At 32.6% G+C, this 12,801-nt stretch overlaps 1 non-coding gene across 1 annotated transcript; it reads left to right on the top strand.

Annotated features, from left to right (window-relative positions):
• Nucleotides 1-12,488: 12,488 nt before the first annotated feature.
• Nucleotides 12,489-12,576, top strand: LOC132191178 (small nucleolar RNA snoR8a). The gene has a single exon (XR_009441208.1). It is a non-coding gene; the product is annotated as a small nucleolar RNA snoR8a (small nucleolar RNA).
• The last annotated feature ends 225 nt before the right edge of the window (nucleotides 12,577-12,801 follow it).

Raw genomic sequence — 12,801 nt, 5'->3', positions numbered from 1 at the left:
TTTAAAAAATAATTAAATCACAATTTGAGTATTAATATATTATCACTATAATTTATATGATTATATCACATGATCAATTGATCATTAAATCATTTGATTATATAATAATAAATTATACATATATAATATAACATAACTCATAAGTATACCAATTCATACTAATACAACAATTAAATATCTAAAGACTTATTTCCAATGTATGTTATAAACTTATAAGTCTATATATGTTATAAGTCTATATAAGTCTATATATGCATATGAATAATATAAATATATAATATCAATACTTAATCATATGATTCAATGACAATTCAAATACTTTATTCAATACTTCAAGTGAATCATATTATTAATGTACAATGATGATATGATTCGTATAATATCAAATTAAGTAATTGACATTAGATTAAACAATGACCAATGTGTTACTTATAAACACAATTTAAGTATTAATGTATTATCATTATAATTTTAGTAATTTATATATTATCACTATAATTGATATGATTATATCAACATGATGACTTGATCATTAAATCATATGATTATATAATAATAAATAATACATATATAATATGACATAACTCATAACTCATAAGTCTACAAGTTAATCATATGATTCATGTACAATGATAATTACAACTGATTCAATTGAATTAAACAATATATTACTTATAACTACAAGTCTACAATTTAATTAAAGCATTATTAAATACTTAAGAAATTTAGGATTTAGGAGTTTGAACATTACCATTTACCATTAGATATTAAGTTCAATTCAAATAAAAAATATTATAAGTAAATATGATAAGAATTTAAATAATTAATCATATGAATCATATGATATAATTTAATGAGACTATATGATTATATAATATCAAATTAAGTAATTGAGATTAGATTCAACAATGTGTTACTTATAATCACAGTTGAAGTATTAATGTATTTTTTGAACATTTTTTAGAAAAAAAAAATTTAACCATTTTTTGGAAAAATAAAAATAAAATAAAATAAAAAACCATTTTTTGAACAATTTTGAATTTTTTGAACCATTTGTACAATTTTTTTTTTTAAAATTGAATTATTGATAGTTAATAGTTTTATCCTTTAACCTTTTTTTTTTTAAAAAAAAAAATTATATAGAAGGCAAAACTACGTCGTTTTACACCTGTATATATTAATCTCTTTCTTCCCAACCCTAAATCTCACGAAATCTCAAAATCACTCAAAGTTGCTGAGCGGTCTCTCTCAAAGTTACTGACAGTTGTCTGAATTCTGAACTTTTTTTTGTATGTTGTGTTGAATTTTTTTTTTTTTTTTAAAAAAAAGTTAACCAGTTATGATTTAATATTTAAGGAAATTTTTTTAAAGTACAAGTAAATGTAAATTTTGGGTCAAATATTTTTGATTTTTCAATATGGGCTCTTTTTATAGCAATTGGGCCCAATAAGATATTAAAAATACAAGAATAAAAAAAGTGAGGGTAAAAATAAGCCCAAAAAAAAAGCAAAAAAAAAAAAAGCCCAATTTAAAAAAAGCGGTTAGCAGGCGGTTATCTATTTCGCTAACCGCTAACCGGCAGTTAACCGCTAACCGCTAACTGTTAGGCGGTTAGCGGTTGCGGTTAGTGAAATATACTAACCGCCTTTGCACCCCTAGTGATTATGAACCACCTCCGCAGCGATTAGCAATTTTTTTTTTTTTTTTTTTATTTGGAATAGGCCATTAGTAATTCTAATAATCGTTAACTACTTTTTAAAAGAAAAAATTTAAAAAAATCAAAACGTGCGATTAGCAATTTTTTAAAAACCGCTAACCGTAACCGCCTATGTGATTAGTAGTTTTGATACGGTTATTAACAACCCGCCTTTTCACCCCTATTTTTTTCTGCTAATTTTTCTTTTTTATCAATATTTTCTATCACTAAGAATATTAAAAAATTACACCAGGCTCATAAATAAGTTGGCTTTGTTTAGTAACATTTTTTCCTTATTTTCAAAACAAAAAATATTCATAAACAACACAAAATACTTAAAACATATTTAAAAATATTTTTACATTTATGACACATTAAAATATTTTTTAAACAAAAAATACTCTCTAAAAAAAGTATCAAGTGGGACGATTTTCAGATTGAATAACTGTTCCAATCAATTGAATAAACACTCTTTGATTAAGATGCACACCTCGAAATCCACCTTCCTCACATATTTTTTTAAGATATTTTAATAAATAAATGAAATTTCACTGTCAAGTGCAATTACTTTGTGGACCAAACATTCACTTCATTGCCAAGAGTCCCCTAGACCAAAAGTCTGAAAAATTATTTGGTAGATTTTCCATTTCAAATCAAAATCTGCTAAAAAGATTACGGGACGCTGAGGGCATTCTACAAAAATTAAAAAAAATAATTAATTAATTAAAAAAAAATCTTACCCTCTCTACAATTCAATGACTAAAAAAACTCTTGAGCGTTATGTTTTGGAAATGTCACTTCACTTGAGTCATTTAGCACAATGAAACTTGGCCTCTAGCTTGAAAAAACTCCCGAGTACCTCAAATAGGTTTAACTAATTTAAAATAAAATTTATTAAATTGGTCCTATGATTTTAGGTCAATATCAAATTGTTCTTCATGGTTTCAATTTTGCCACATTGATTAATGTATGTGTTTGCACTATTATCAAATCATTTCTTCAATCCTTATTATGTTAGGAGTTTTTAACGATAATAGAATCATGCATGTAGAACCACGTTATACCCAATAAAAATTATGAATTATATACATAAATCGGTTGACATGTACATTAAAGACATTGTCACACTACGTGGGATATCAACTGTTATTGTTTTAGATCGAAGCCATCGATTCACTTGAGGGCTATGGATGAGTTCAAAGAAATATATAATGACGCGCGATATTGAATTTTAGTATTGCCTACAACCTGCAAACCAATGGCAAGTCAAAAAGAATCATCTAGATACTAGAAGATATATATGATCAATTGATTATGACGCGTATACTCAACTTCAAGGGGATTTAGATTTAATACTTGCATTAATTAAGTTTGCCTACAATAATAGCTCCAGGGGCGGAACCACCCCAAGCGGAGCCATAGGGTGATCCCCAAATTTTATTTTATTTTTTAAAAATATACTTTTAAAAATTGACTCTTGCCCCCCAAACAAAACGTTCTAGTTCCGCCCTTGAATAACTCATAAGCAACTATTGAAAAATGATCATCTAGATACTAGCTAGGAGATATATATGATCATGATGTGTACACTCAAGTTCAAGGGGATTTGGATTCAATATTTGCATTAATTGAGTTTGCCTACAAAAATAACCCATAAGCAACCATTGAAATTGCGACATATGAGGCGTTGTGTAAGTGTTGCTTACCCTTGTACTGGGCTAAAGCATATGAGAGACAACTACATATCCCCCTAAGGAGTGGTGCAACTACCCCAAAAGTTCACAGGGAAGGAGATCATCAACCACCACCCCTCATCCCCAATGGAGTGGTTGATTCCCCAAACCCTTTGAAAGGGTGGCCAACCACCCTCTTAGAGTGTAAAATGATGGTCGGCCACCCTATGAAAAATGACCAACTATTCTGTTAGAGGATAAAACGATTGTTAGCTACCTTGTTCATGAGGAGTGGTCAACCACCACAACACAAATTTCCTCTAAATTAGCCTGGAAGAAATATCCTCCAACCTATTTAAAATAATGTTAAATGTTTATAAAATTTAAAAGCACATTAAATTTAGTCTAAGTTAGTAAACTATTATTAATGGCGTTAATAATTTAATGTGCATTTTAAATGTTTATAAACACTTAGCACTATTTTAAATGGGTTGAAAGATATTTCCTCCAAACTAGTTTGAAAGAAATTTATGTCATTTCTTTAAACGCTAACGTTGCTCAAATTAATGAGCTGTCTAAATCCTTGGAATTGCACCTTACTATTCTTTAGAATTGCAGGAAACGTCAATCCAGTGTCAATACACCTTTAGCATGATTTGCCGCCAAAGTGGAATGCCTACCTCATGCTATCCACTGACCAATCATATATATGGATGTTTTATTCAATTTTCTCGTCATCTAGATGGAGTAATTAATTTGCTCAATATAATAACATCAAGATATTAACGAACAACTTGGTAAGAAGCAGGCCGATAGCTAGATAACGACGCTTCCATGTCAAACGCACCAATCATCCAATGTGTAATTTAGGTAAGTGGCCTGTAATTTAGCTCTCGTTGACTCTACCTAGATATTTATTTTATTTCTTTTACGAAGGATATATAAAATATTTAATTTTCAATACTTAATAAATCTCACACCTATTATGAGTTGAACCTCAAATATCTTCATTAATTTATAAGAAAGAAAAATAAAATTATATGATGTAATGTTACATATAAATATATATAGGCAGAACCATATAATTTTTATATGCTAAAAAACCTCACAAATACAATAAATTGAATCTCAAATCCCCACTTTGATAATTGATGAGAGATGGAAAGTTGCCTGAAGGCCCTTACCCAAAAGATTTAAGGACAGCTTACACCCTCTTGGGTTTGTACGTAGCAGTGAAAATGAGTATTTGAATCAACAAGAACTCGTAGAAAGGTAAAATCAAATGCTAATTTTTACTGTCACGCCATTTCAATTATACAATTGTCTGTTTAGACATGTTCAGGAAAAAGGCAAAAATGAGAAAATAAAAATAAAAACAAAAGATGCACGGCCCGGTGGCGACAAAGAAGAAGACCGAAAGATACATACACGGTCTAGGAGGATACATTGAACGCGTCAAAGTTCAAAAGTGGTGCCTTTTTTTTTTTCTCACTCCTCTCTCTCTCCATCTGCGTCTCTGTCGTATGGAAGCTGAGATACCCGCCCTAAATCATCATCCCGAACACTGCAAGAGCTTTTACACGAGAAAATAAACATGTTCTTGCTGAAAACAGACCGAACATGATTTCTAAACGACTGTCGTTTTCCTTTTGCGGTGCTCTTGGTCTTGGTGCACTCCTTGTAGGCGGCCAGAAAAGGATCTTCGTGCTTTCTATGACCCCTTGCGGATGAGCTTCTTAAAGGCGGCTGGAAAGTGCAGGGAGGGAGGGGGATTTGCAGATCATGGACAGAAATTTTAGCAGCTTTTTCTGTCGGACATGGAGGGGGAGGTAGCTTGAGCACAAAGTCATCACCTTCTGTATTAGGGTTCTGATGATCCTTGAGCACAAAGTCATCACCTTCTGTATTAGGGTTCTGATGATCCTTGAGCACAAACTCATCACCTTCTGTATTAGGGTTCTGATGATCTTTGTATGTTACCTTGGAAACCCCGGGCTTGTCTTCCCATGAGAAGGGTATGGTGGTCACTCGCGAAAGAGCCCTTGAGCTGCCTGAGTGGCTCATGATCATCGGCTAATGTTTTGTGAGGGAAGAAGGGCTCTTGTATATATATAGAGAAGATAAAACGTGAAGGTTGGGAGATGGGAATTAGCTTTTGAACAAATTTAAAGGAAACGACAATAAAGGTGGAGAAAAAAGACTAAAAAGCTCCAAGCTTAAGAGCTAGGTGACAAGTTTAATTTGAAAAGTTGAGTCATGGAAAAGTTGATGGGGCACGTAACAAATTTGTGATGGTCGATGTTCAAGGGTAAAGTGGGAAATTTGAGATGGTAATTGACTTGGTCCAATATTTTACGAATAGGAATTGGGATTGATATGGACATGTGACCTACTTTCCATTGCCGCCTAGCTCTTTGTGATTGGATAAGTCTAGAAGTGTCAAACACGCATCGAAAATTGACAATGCCATCCGACGCGCTATAGACTTTGTGTTTACTTGAAAAAAATAGTAGGGGTGGGCTAATATCCGATATTCCGCCTCCGAACCGGTTCCGACCCACTTCCGACTTGTACGAGTTAGATTCCGACAAGGGCAGATCAAGAGGCAAAAAGGATTTTAAACTTTCCGACCATGTTGAGTCGGAAGGTGGAGGGAAAGGAATTCCAAATCCTAACTTGACTCAGCCCGATTTTTTTATTTTAAAAATGGCATTTGAAAAAATATCAAAATAGTGTCGTTTTCTACATCAGCCAAACAAACCCAATTGTGGAAACTTTTACTCCAGAAATTGTGTTGGTGCATCTTTCTTCTTCAGTTCCCAATTTAGACTTTGAAAGTTATATTTTTACCGCTCCAGCTTTCTTTTGGTGATTGTTACAGCTTTTTAGCGGCAGTTTAAATAGGTTTGTCTTAGAGCCTGATTGAGACTGTATTTGAGAAATAGAACTTTTAAGTACATAGCAAAAGCTTCATTTTTAAACTTTTACCAAAAGTGTTTTTTTAACTATTTTTAAGCTTTTTGGACATTTAAAAACGATTTTAATTAATTTTACCAAACGAGTAATTTTTTCTTCAAACGGACTTTTTGAGTGTTAATAGCATTTTTAAACCACTCAAACACAATCCCAAACAAACTCTTAATATATGACCATTTTGCTTTTATAACCTCTTGATGTGGCTATATTGAGAGGACCAAGAAGCAAAACAACGCTGTTTTGAGGCACTTTTATAAGCATCCATCTCTTTCTCACAATTTCACAAACCCTACGAAAATTCATCCCATCCCATCCCATCCCATCCTTTCAGTGCCCCAAGACGAAGACATCATCGAAATGGATCTCTGAAGTTGATCAAGTCAACAAGATGGAACTATGAAGGTCCCTCACAGTGAAAGCCAACGAGATCGATGGAACTATGAATTTCAAGCCCAAGCGATTTTCTACCCCTATCAATTTCTTTTTTTGTTTTCTTCTCCAAAATATTGAAGAATTTCCTTTATATTTTTGGCCTGTTCATTATCTTAAAGTGTGTTTGGTATTGTGATTTTATAATATTATCTAAGAAAATTAAATTCACATTTTCAAATCATAGGTAAGGATAATATGTGTTTTTATTTACTGCACTTTTTAAAATCACATGATTTTTAAATCGCAAACCCAGTACTTACCTTGATGTTTTTCTCAGCCAATGATATTAGAAATATTTTTCATGAATTCTTCATTAAATCTATATTTTGATTAGTCTGCGTCCTTGTAAAAGTAATTATTTTCTCAGTAGAAATTGCTGATGGTTTGGTAAGAAAATATTTGTTCTCATCTGCTGATCGAGTGATGAATGTTGCTTAATTCCCTCGTCTAGCTGCTGTTGAATTTTCAGTTTATTGGTGGAGATTTATCTAATTATGTGGTTCTCATGCATTTTCAGTAACTTGGTGGACATTCAACATTTCCGCCTTCCGCCCACTTGAAAATATCCTCCAACGAAAAAATGTCGTCGTTATTTCTGACATTTCTTTCTCCCATTAACAAAATCTTAATCATTTTCATGTTCGTACGTATACCCAACCTAAAAGGTTGTTACTCGTTAGCTAAGTAGATCGACGACAATTGAATAACATGAATAAGAAGACCATCTTGTAAGGAGAAAAAAGAGGGTGAAAAAAAAGACAAAGGAAAGCTTAATACTATCTATATATATATATATATATATATTAGCCTATATTTTATATTTTGTCTCACAACTATCTCATAATACTGATGTAATAATTTCAATTATTATTATTTTTTTTTAATATTAATTGATCCAAATGTTGATCAAATTGTCACGTCACCATTGTTGAGATAACATGGTTAGTTTCTGACCAGTTATCCCAAAAGCTTAAGTTGATAAGAAGAAATAAATTTAATCACTTAATTATTTACTTTAACACTCACCTTCACAAGTGGGCTCAAACTTCATTTTAATAGGTGAGACTAAACATATGTAATATTTAATTTAAATTGAGGATGAATTGACGGAGTCAAGGTTCGATCACAGGACCTTAACTTTAATACTATGTTAAATTATCACTTGTCCCATAAACTTAAGCTGATAGGAAAAAATAAATTTAATTACTTAGTCATTATTTTAACAGTTGATAGCATTACTCTCAACACAAAGTAAGTTTGAGCCGATTGAGCTATATTGATATTTTAACATTAATGTTTTTGAGACAAAACTTGAACAGATAGTTTGTTGCATATAAAGCTTATTCTTCACTCAAATCAATAGAAACATACACGTACATTAAGGCAATTATATCAATTATTAATAAGGAAATCTAGAAGGAAAACAGAAAGATGTATACCAAAGCCCTTGTTTGGCTGACATTTCACACTTAAGGAGCCAAATGGAGCCATCATTCACTCTCTCTCAGTGGATTTAGGAAACCGAGAGATTCTCACAAGATTATCTTCTATAATAGGGCACGAGTACTTACACGAAAGAGTACCACGCAAGATACTCTTCCTCTTTCCAAACCCAACATCCTTTTCGTTTTTACCAAACAACTTATGCATGGAAGAGCTCCTTGTCGTGCACGGTGCACCTCATGAATGCCGCCAGAAAAGGGTCCTCCGCCTTCTCATGAATCCCCATTCTGAAAGAAGCACTTCCTCTTGTTGCAGGCTGATTATAATCCCCCATATAATTCATAGGGCTGAAGGAGGAAGGAGGAGGGGATAGCTGTAATGTGAAATGACTGAGAAGGGCTCCAGACGATTGAATATCTGTACTGAGCTTGCAGACCCCAGGCTTGACCTCCCATGAAAAGGGTACGTTCACTTTAGCGCAAACCTCACTCTGGTAAAATTTCCTATGCTCCATGGTGGCTGGAAAGCCTAGAATATGAAATTATCAGTAGAGCTCTGCTGATAATTTGCTTTATGCTTGCTTTCTAACGGCTAATATATCTTCTAAGGTTGTTGGCTTTATAAATTAAAATATTCGAAAAGAAGACCATCTTCTTACGGGTTTATACGTCATGAGAAACGTAGAAAAGTTGCCAAAGAAGTCAGGGAAATGCTCGTTTTTTCTTTTTTCCCCCACTATTTCATTCCCTTATGCGTTGATTTAATAAGATTAATTAGAGATCGTATTACACGTCACTGAAAATAACTAAATTTTTGGGAAAAAAAAATTAAAAACCCTAGCATTAATTACTCAAGAAGTCAAGGGGGTTGCAAAAGCTAGCTATATAGATAGGATTAATTAATGGTTTTGAATCTCTTAATTGGGAGAATTATGAGCCAGCTAGCGCCGTGCATGCGGTCATACCACGTGCAAGGGCCAAATGACAAAAATGAACTTGGTTGTTGACAACTCGGGCCGAAGGCATAAATATATATCCTGTGATAAGTAAGGGCTTATAAATTTTTTTTTTTTATTTTTTTATTTTGACAATAATAAACTTGGAAAAAAAAAAAAAAATCAGGCTGAGCATAATATTATTAATAAATCAGTTTAAGCATAACGCTCAATAGAAATAATGTATCAACAATATAATGCGGAACTTCCTCAAGAAAAATCGATACCATGCTAAGAAAAAACGCTTCATTAATTGCCAAGTTGTGAACCGCCCTATTTGCTGTTGATTTGACATGAGTGACCTTCCATCGGATAAGGCAGCTTAAAACCTCTCTAGCCTTCTCAATTAGATGCCGTATGAACTCAACTTTGAATTTTGTTTTGATAATTATAGACTTAATTTTTTTTTTCTTGCGACAAACTTTTTGCTGTCAATTAATGTCCTAATGGAGGACTTGTAAACTGTTACTTTGATAGTCAAACGCCTTGAATTTTCTAATAAAAAAAAGGAAAGAAAGAAGAAATAAAGAAACAAAGAAATATCTTGGATTTTTATAATTAAGGTAGGTTGTACCTTTCATTATATTAATTTAAGCCCTGGCTTTATGCATGGAAAATGAAATCTTTCAGTTAATTAATTTGTTTCATTCTAAATCATGCTTTTTATGAAAATGATCCTTCACCATTATTATTTTAGTTAAGCACCTAACCTTAATAATATCTATTTTTCCATAAGAGCTCCATGCCATAATTCACCTGCCGCCGCCGCCCATCGATCGGCAGTGATAATTTGGCTGTACTTGATAAATTTAAGGTAAATAGGCAATTATATATATATATAAGCACGCTGAAATTTGTTGTATGCATCATGCCTTACTCGTTTGGTCTCCAAAAGGGACTTCTGGATTAATATATTAAGAATTGGAAGGTAGCTTGGTCTTGAATAAATGTTAAAAGAATAATATTGTATTGGCTTGAGAGGAACCAAAAATATTAATTACAGAAAGTGTGTAACACAGATTGGATCGTACGTAGCTGGTAGCTAGGCTAGCTGCTGATCAATAAGTGCATGCGACCTCATTATAAGTTCAAATATATGTATTATATATACAAGATTATATATGCACCAATATTTGCTGCTCGAGATTGTCTGCAGTATTTGTTTAAATAAATATAAATAATGGTGTCCTTAGAAAGTAAGCTAGCTAGCTAGATCTTGAACAGCCTACTCACCTTAAACAATTAATAACATCTTCTGAATGAGGTTTTGGTTTTGATTACATGTTTTTAACACACAAATCAGATCAGTCTTTCTGTCTTTGTACGATATAAACAGTGACAATATTGGAGAAAATGTCATCAAAGACTTTGATAAAAGCCTGTAAATCTAAATTAACGATAAATTAATATCATGACATTTTTGTTAGAGATAAAGACCATATTGGAGAAGGACTCATCCAAGATAAGCCACAAGAGGAGCCAAGATCAAGAAGGAGATAATATTTATCTTCTGGCCTAGGAGATTGCATTAATTGTACTCTAGTTAGTAGTTACTATTCTAGTTCAACATTATCTCTAGTATTCTAGTTCAACATTATCTCTCATCTATTGGTTAGAAGAGTTACGTAGGAATACTCTTTGTATAGATTATATAGAATTAAACTTGTACAAACCTCTATATCAGGGCTGGCTCAATGGCTAGGCCACTGAGGCGGTCGCCTAGGGCCCTCAGTTAGTAAGGCCCAAAATTTTTTTTAATAAGGCCCAAAAAAATTTTTAATTTTATTTTACCTTAAGGTCTAATTTTTTTTTTTTTTTAAATAAGGCCCAAAATTTTTTCCCATAAAAATTTAAGGCCTCTAAAATAAGGCCTCAATATAATAAGCCCATTGTAAAATAAGACCAATTAACTCAAAAAAAACAAATATGCCACATCAATTTTTTTGGGCAACTAGTTAAAAGTTAAACTTAAAAGTCATGAAACAAGAATCAAAATAATAATAATATTATAAAAATATAATAATATTATTTATTTAATATTTAAATATTAAAAAAAATAAGGTCCAACTTTAAAATTTCGCCTAAGGCCCCCAAATACATTGAGCCGGCCCTACTCTATATAATAAACACGTTCATGATATCAGAGCTTTGTACAAGTTTAATTCTATATAATCTATTCAAATAGTATTCCTACGTAACTCTTCTAACCAATAGATGAGAGATAACGTTGAACTAGAATACTAGAGATAATGTTGAACTAGAATAGTAACTACTAACTAGAGTACAATTAATGCAATCTCCTAGGCTAAAAGATAAATATTATCTCCTTCTTGATCTTGGTTCCTCTTGTGGCTTATCTTGGCCGGATGAGTCCTTCTCCAACATGGTCTTTATCTCTAACAATATTGACATATTCATCAGGTATCTCACAATATTACGCCTATCAAGTTTAGGAAAATTAATAAACTAATTATTAGTGCAGTAACTCATTGAGTTGCTGCTGCATGCGTCTAAGAAATTGGATTTCCATCTATCTTCTTCTTTTTCCTTCTTTTTTTTTTTTTACCTATTCAACTGGGGGAAAAGGGAAGAAAAAAAAAGGCCATTAAATATATTAAAAAAAATATCTGAAGCTTCTTAATTTCTAATTCCGTGCATTGAATAATCAAGAATGTTCTTCTCAAGAAAAGAGAAAAGAATCAAGAATGTTAAAAGTCGATCATGGACTAGCTGTCATTGGGTGCGCTGGATTTGGTTGGTTTAAATTGGGCCCCCATTATATAATTTTTTGAGCAACTAGGCCCAATATTCTCGCTTGGGTTCTCAAATCCAAGCCTAGTTTAAGAGGAAAACCTTAACCAAGCCTTTTCCCGTCACTCACTCATATTCCGAAAATTAAAAATAAATAAATTCGTCGTCAAACTATTAAAAAAAGAAATAAGTCGGCCGAGATAACTAACTACCTTCAAGTTCAGGCCCAGATTAATATGGGCCGAATCGAGTCCAAGTCTTTTACAATCCGGGTCGAGCTCAGTAAGTCCAACTCGTGTGCCGCTAGGGTTTCGAATCCGAATCGAACAGCCTATAATATTTTCTTTATAAATAAACGAGGTGTTTCCATTTACCAACTTCATAGCCTTAGCAATGGCTCTGCGCCGCGCTTCAGAGACCTGGTTCTTCCTCTGCGCTCTCTCTTTTCTAGTTCTTCTATGAATTTCAAAGTTTTTGAAAGATTTCGTTATTCTTTTTCGTTATATTATGCAAATACATGGGGCTGGTTGCGATGATTATAAAAATTCCTCGTTCTGAATGCTATTGCCATGGCATGAAAGACACGTTTACACCCATAGAATATGAGCGCCGCCCAATTTCAATTACATTTAGTTTATTACGTAATTAGTTCATTCGCTCACATATTATTCGATTCTGCATAGTTTCTTGATGGTTCTGTTTGAAAAAAATTGTTTGTGTAAATGGAAAATTAATTATATATTCGGGAGAGAAGTATAACGCTTTCAAATGCCTGCCTAATTTTGGTGTTCTTGTTGTTCTTTATGGTTAGGAGTTGGCTTTGATATTCACAGGGC

This window comes from Corylus avellana, chromosome 9 (genome assembly GCF_965113065.1).
Source record: "Corylus avellana chromosome 9, dhCorAvel1.hap1.2, whole genome shotgun sequence".
In the NCBI taxonomy this organism is placed as follows: domain Eukaryota; kingdom Viridiplantae; phylum Streptophyta; class Magnoliopsida; order Fagales; family Betulaceae; genus Corylus; species Corylus avellana.
Note: the sequence above shows the minus strand (reverse complement) of the source record. Positions and strands in the feature narration are given on the sequence as shown.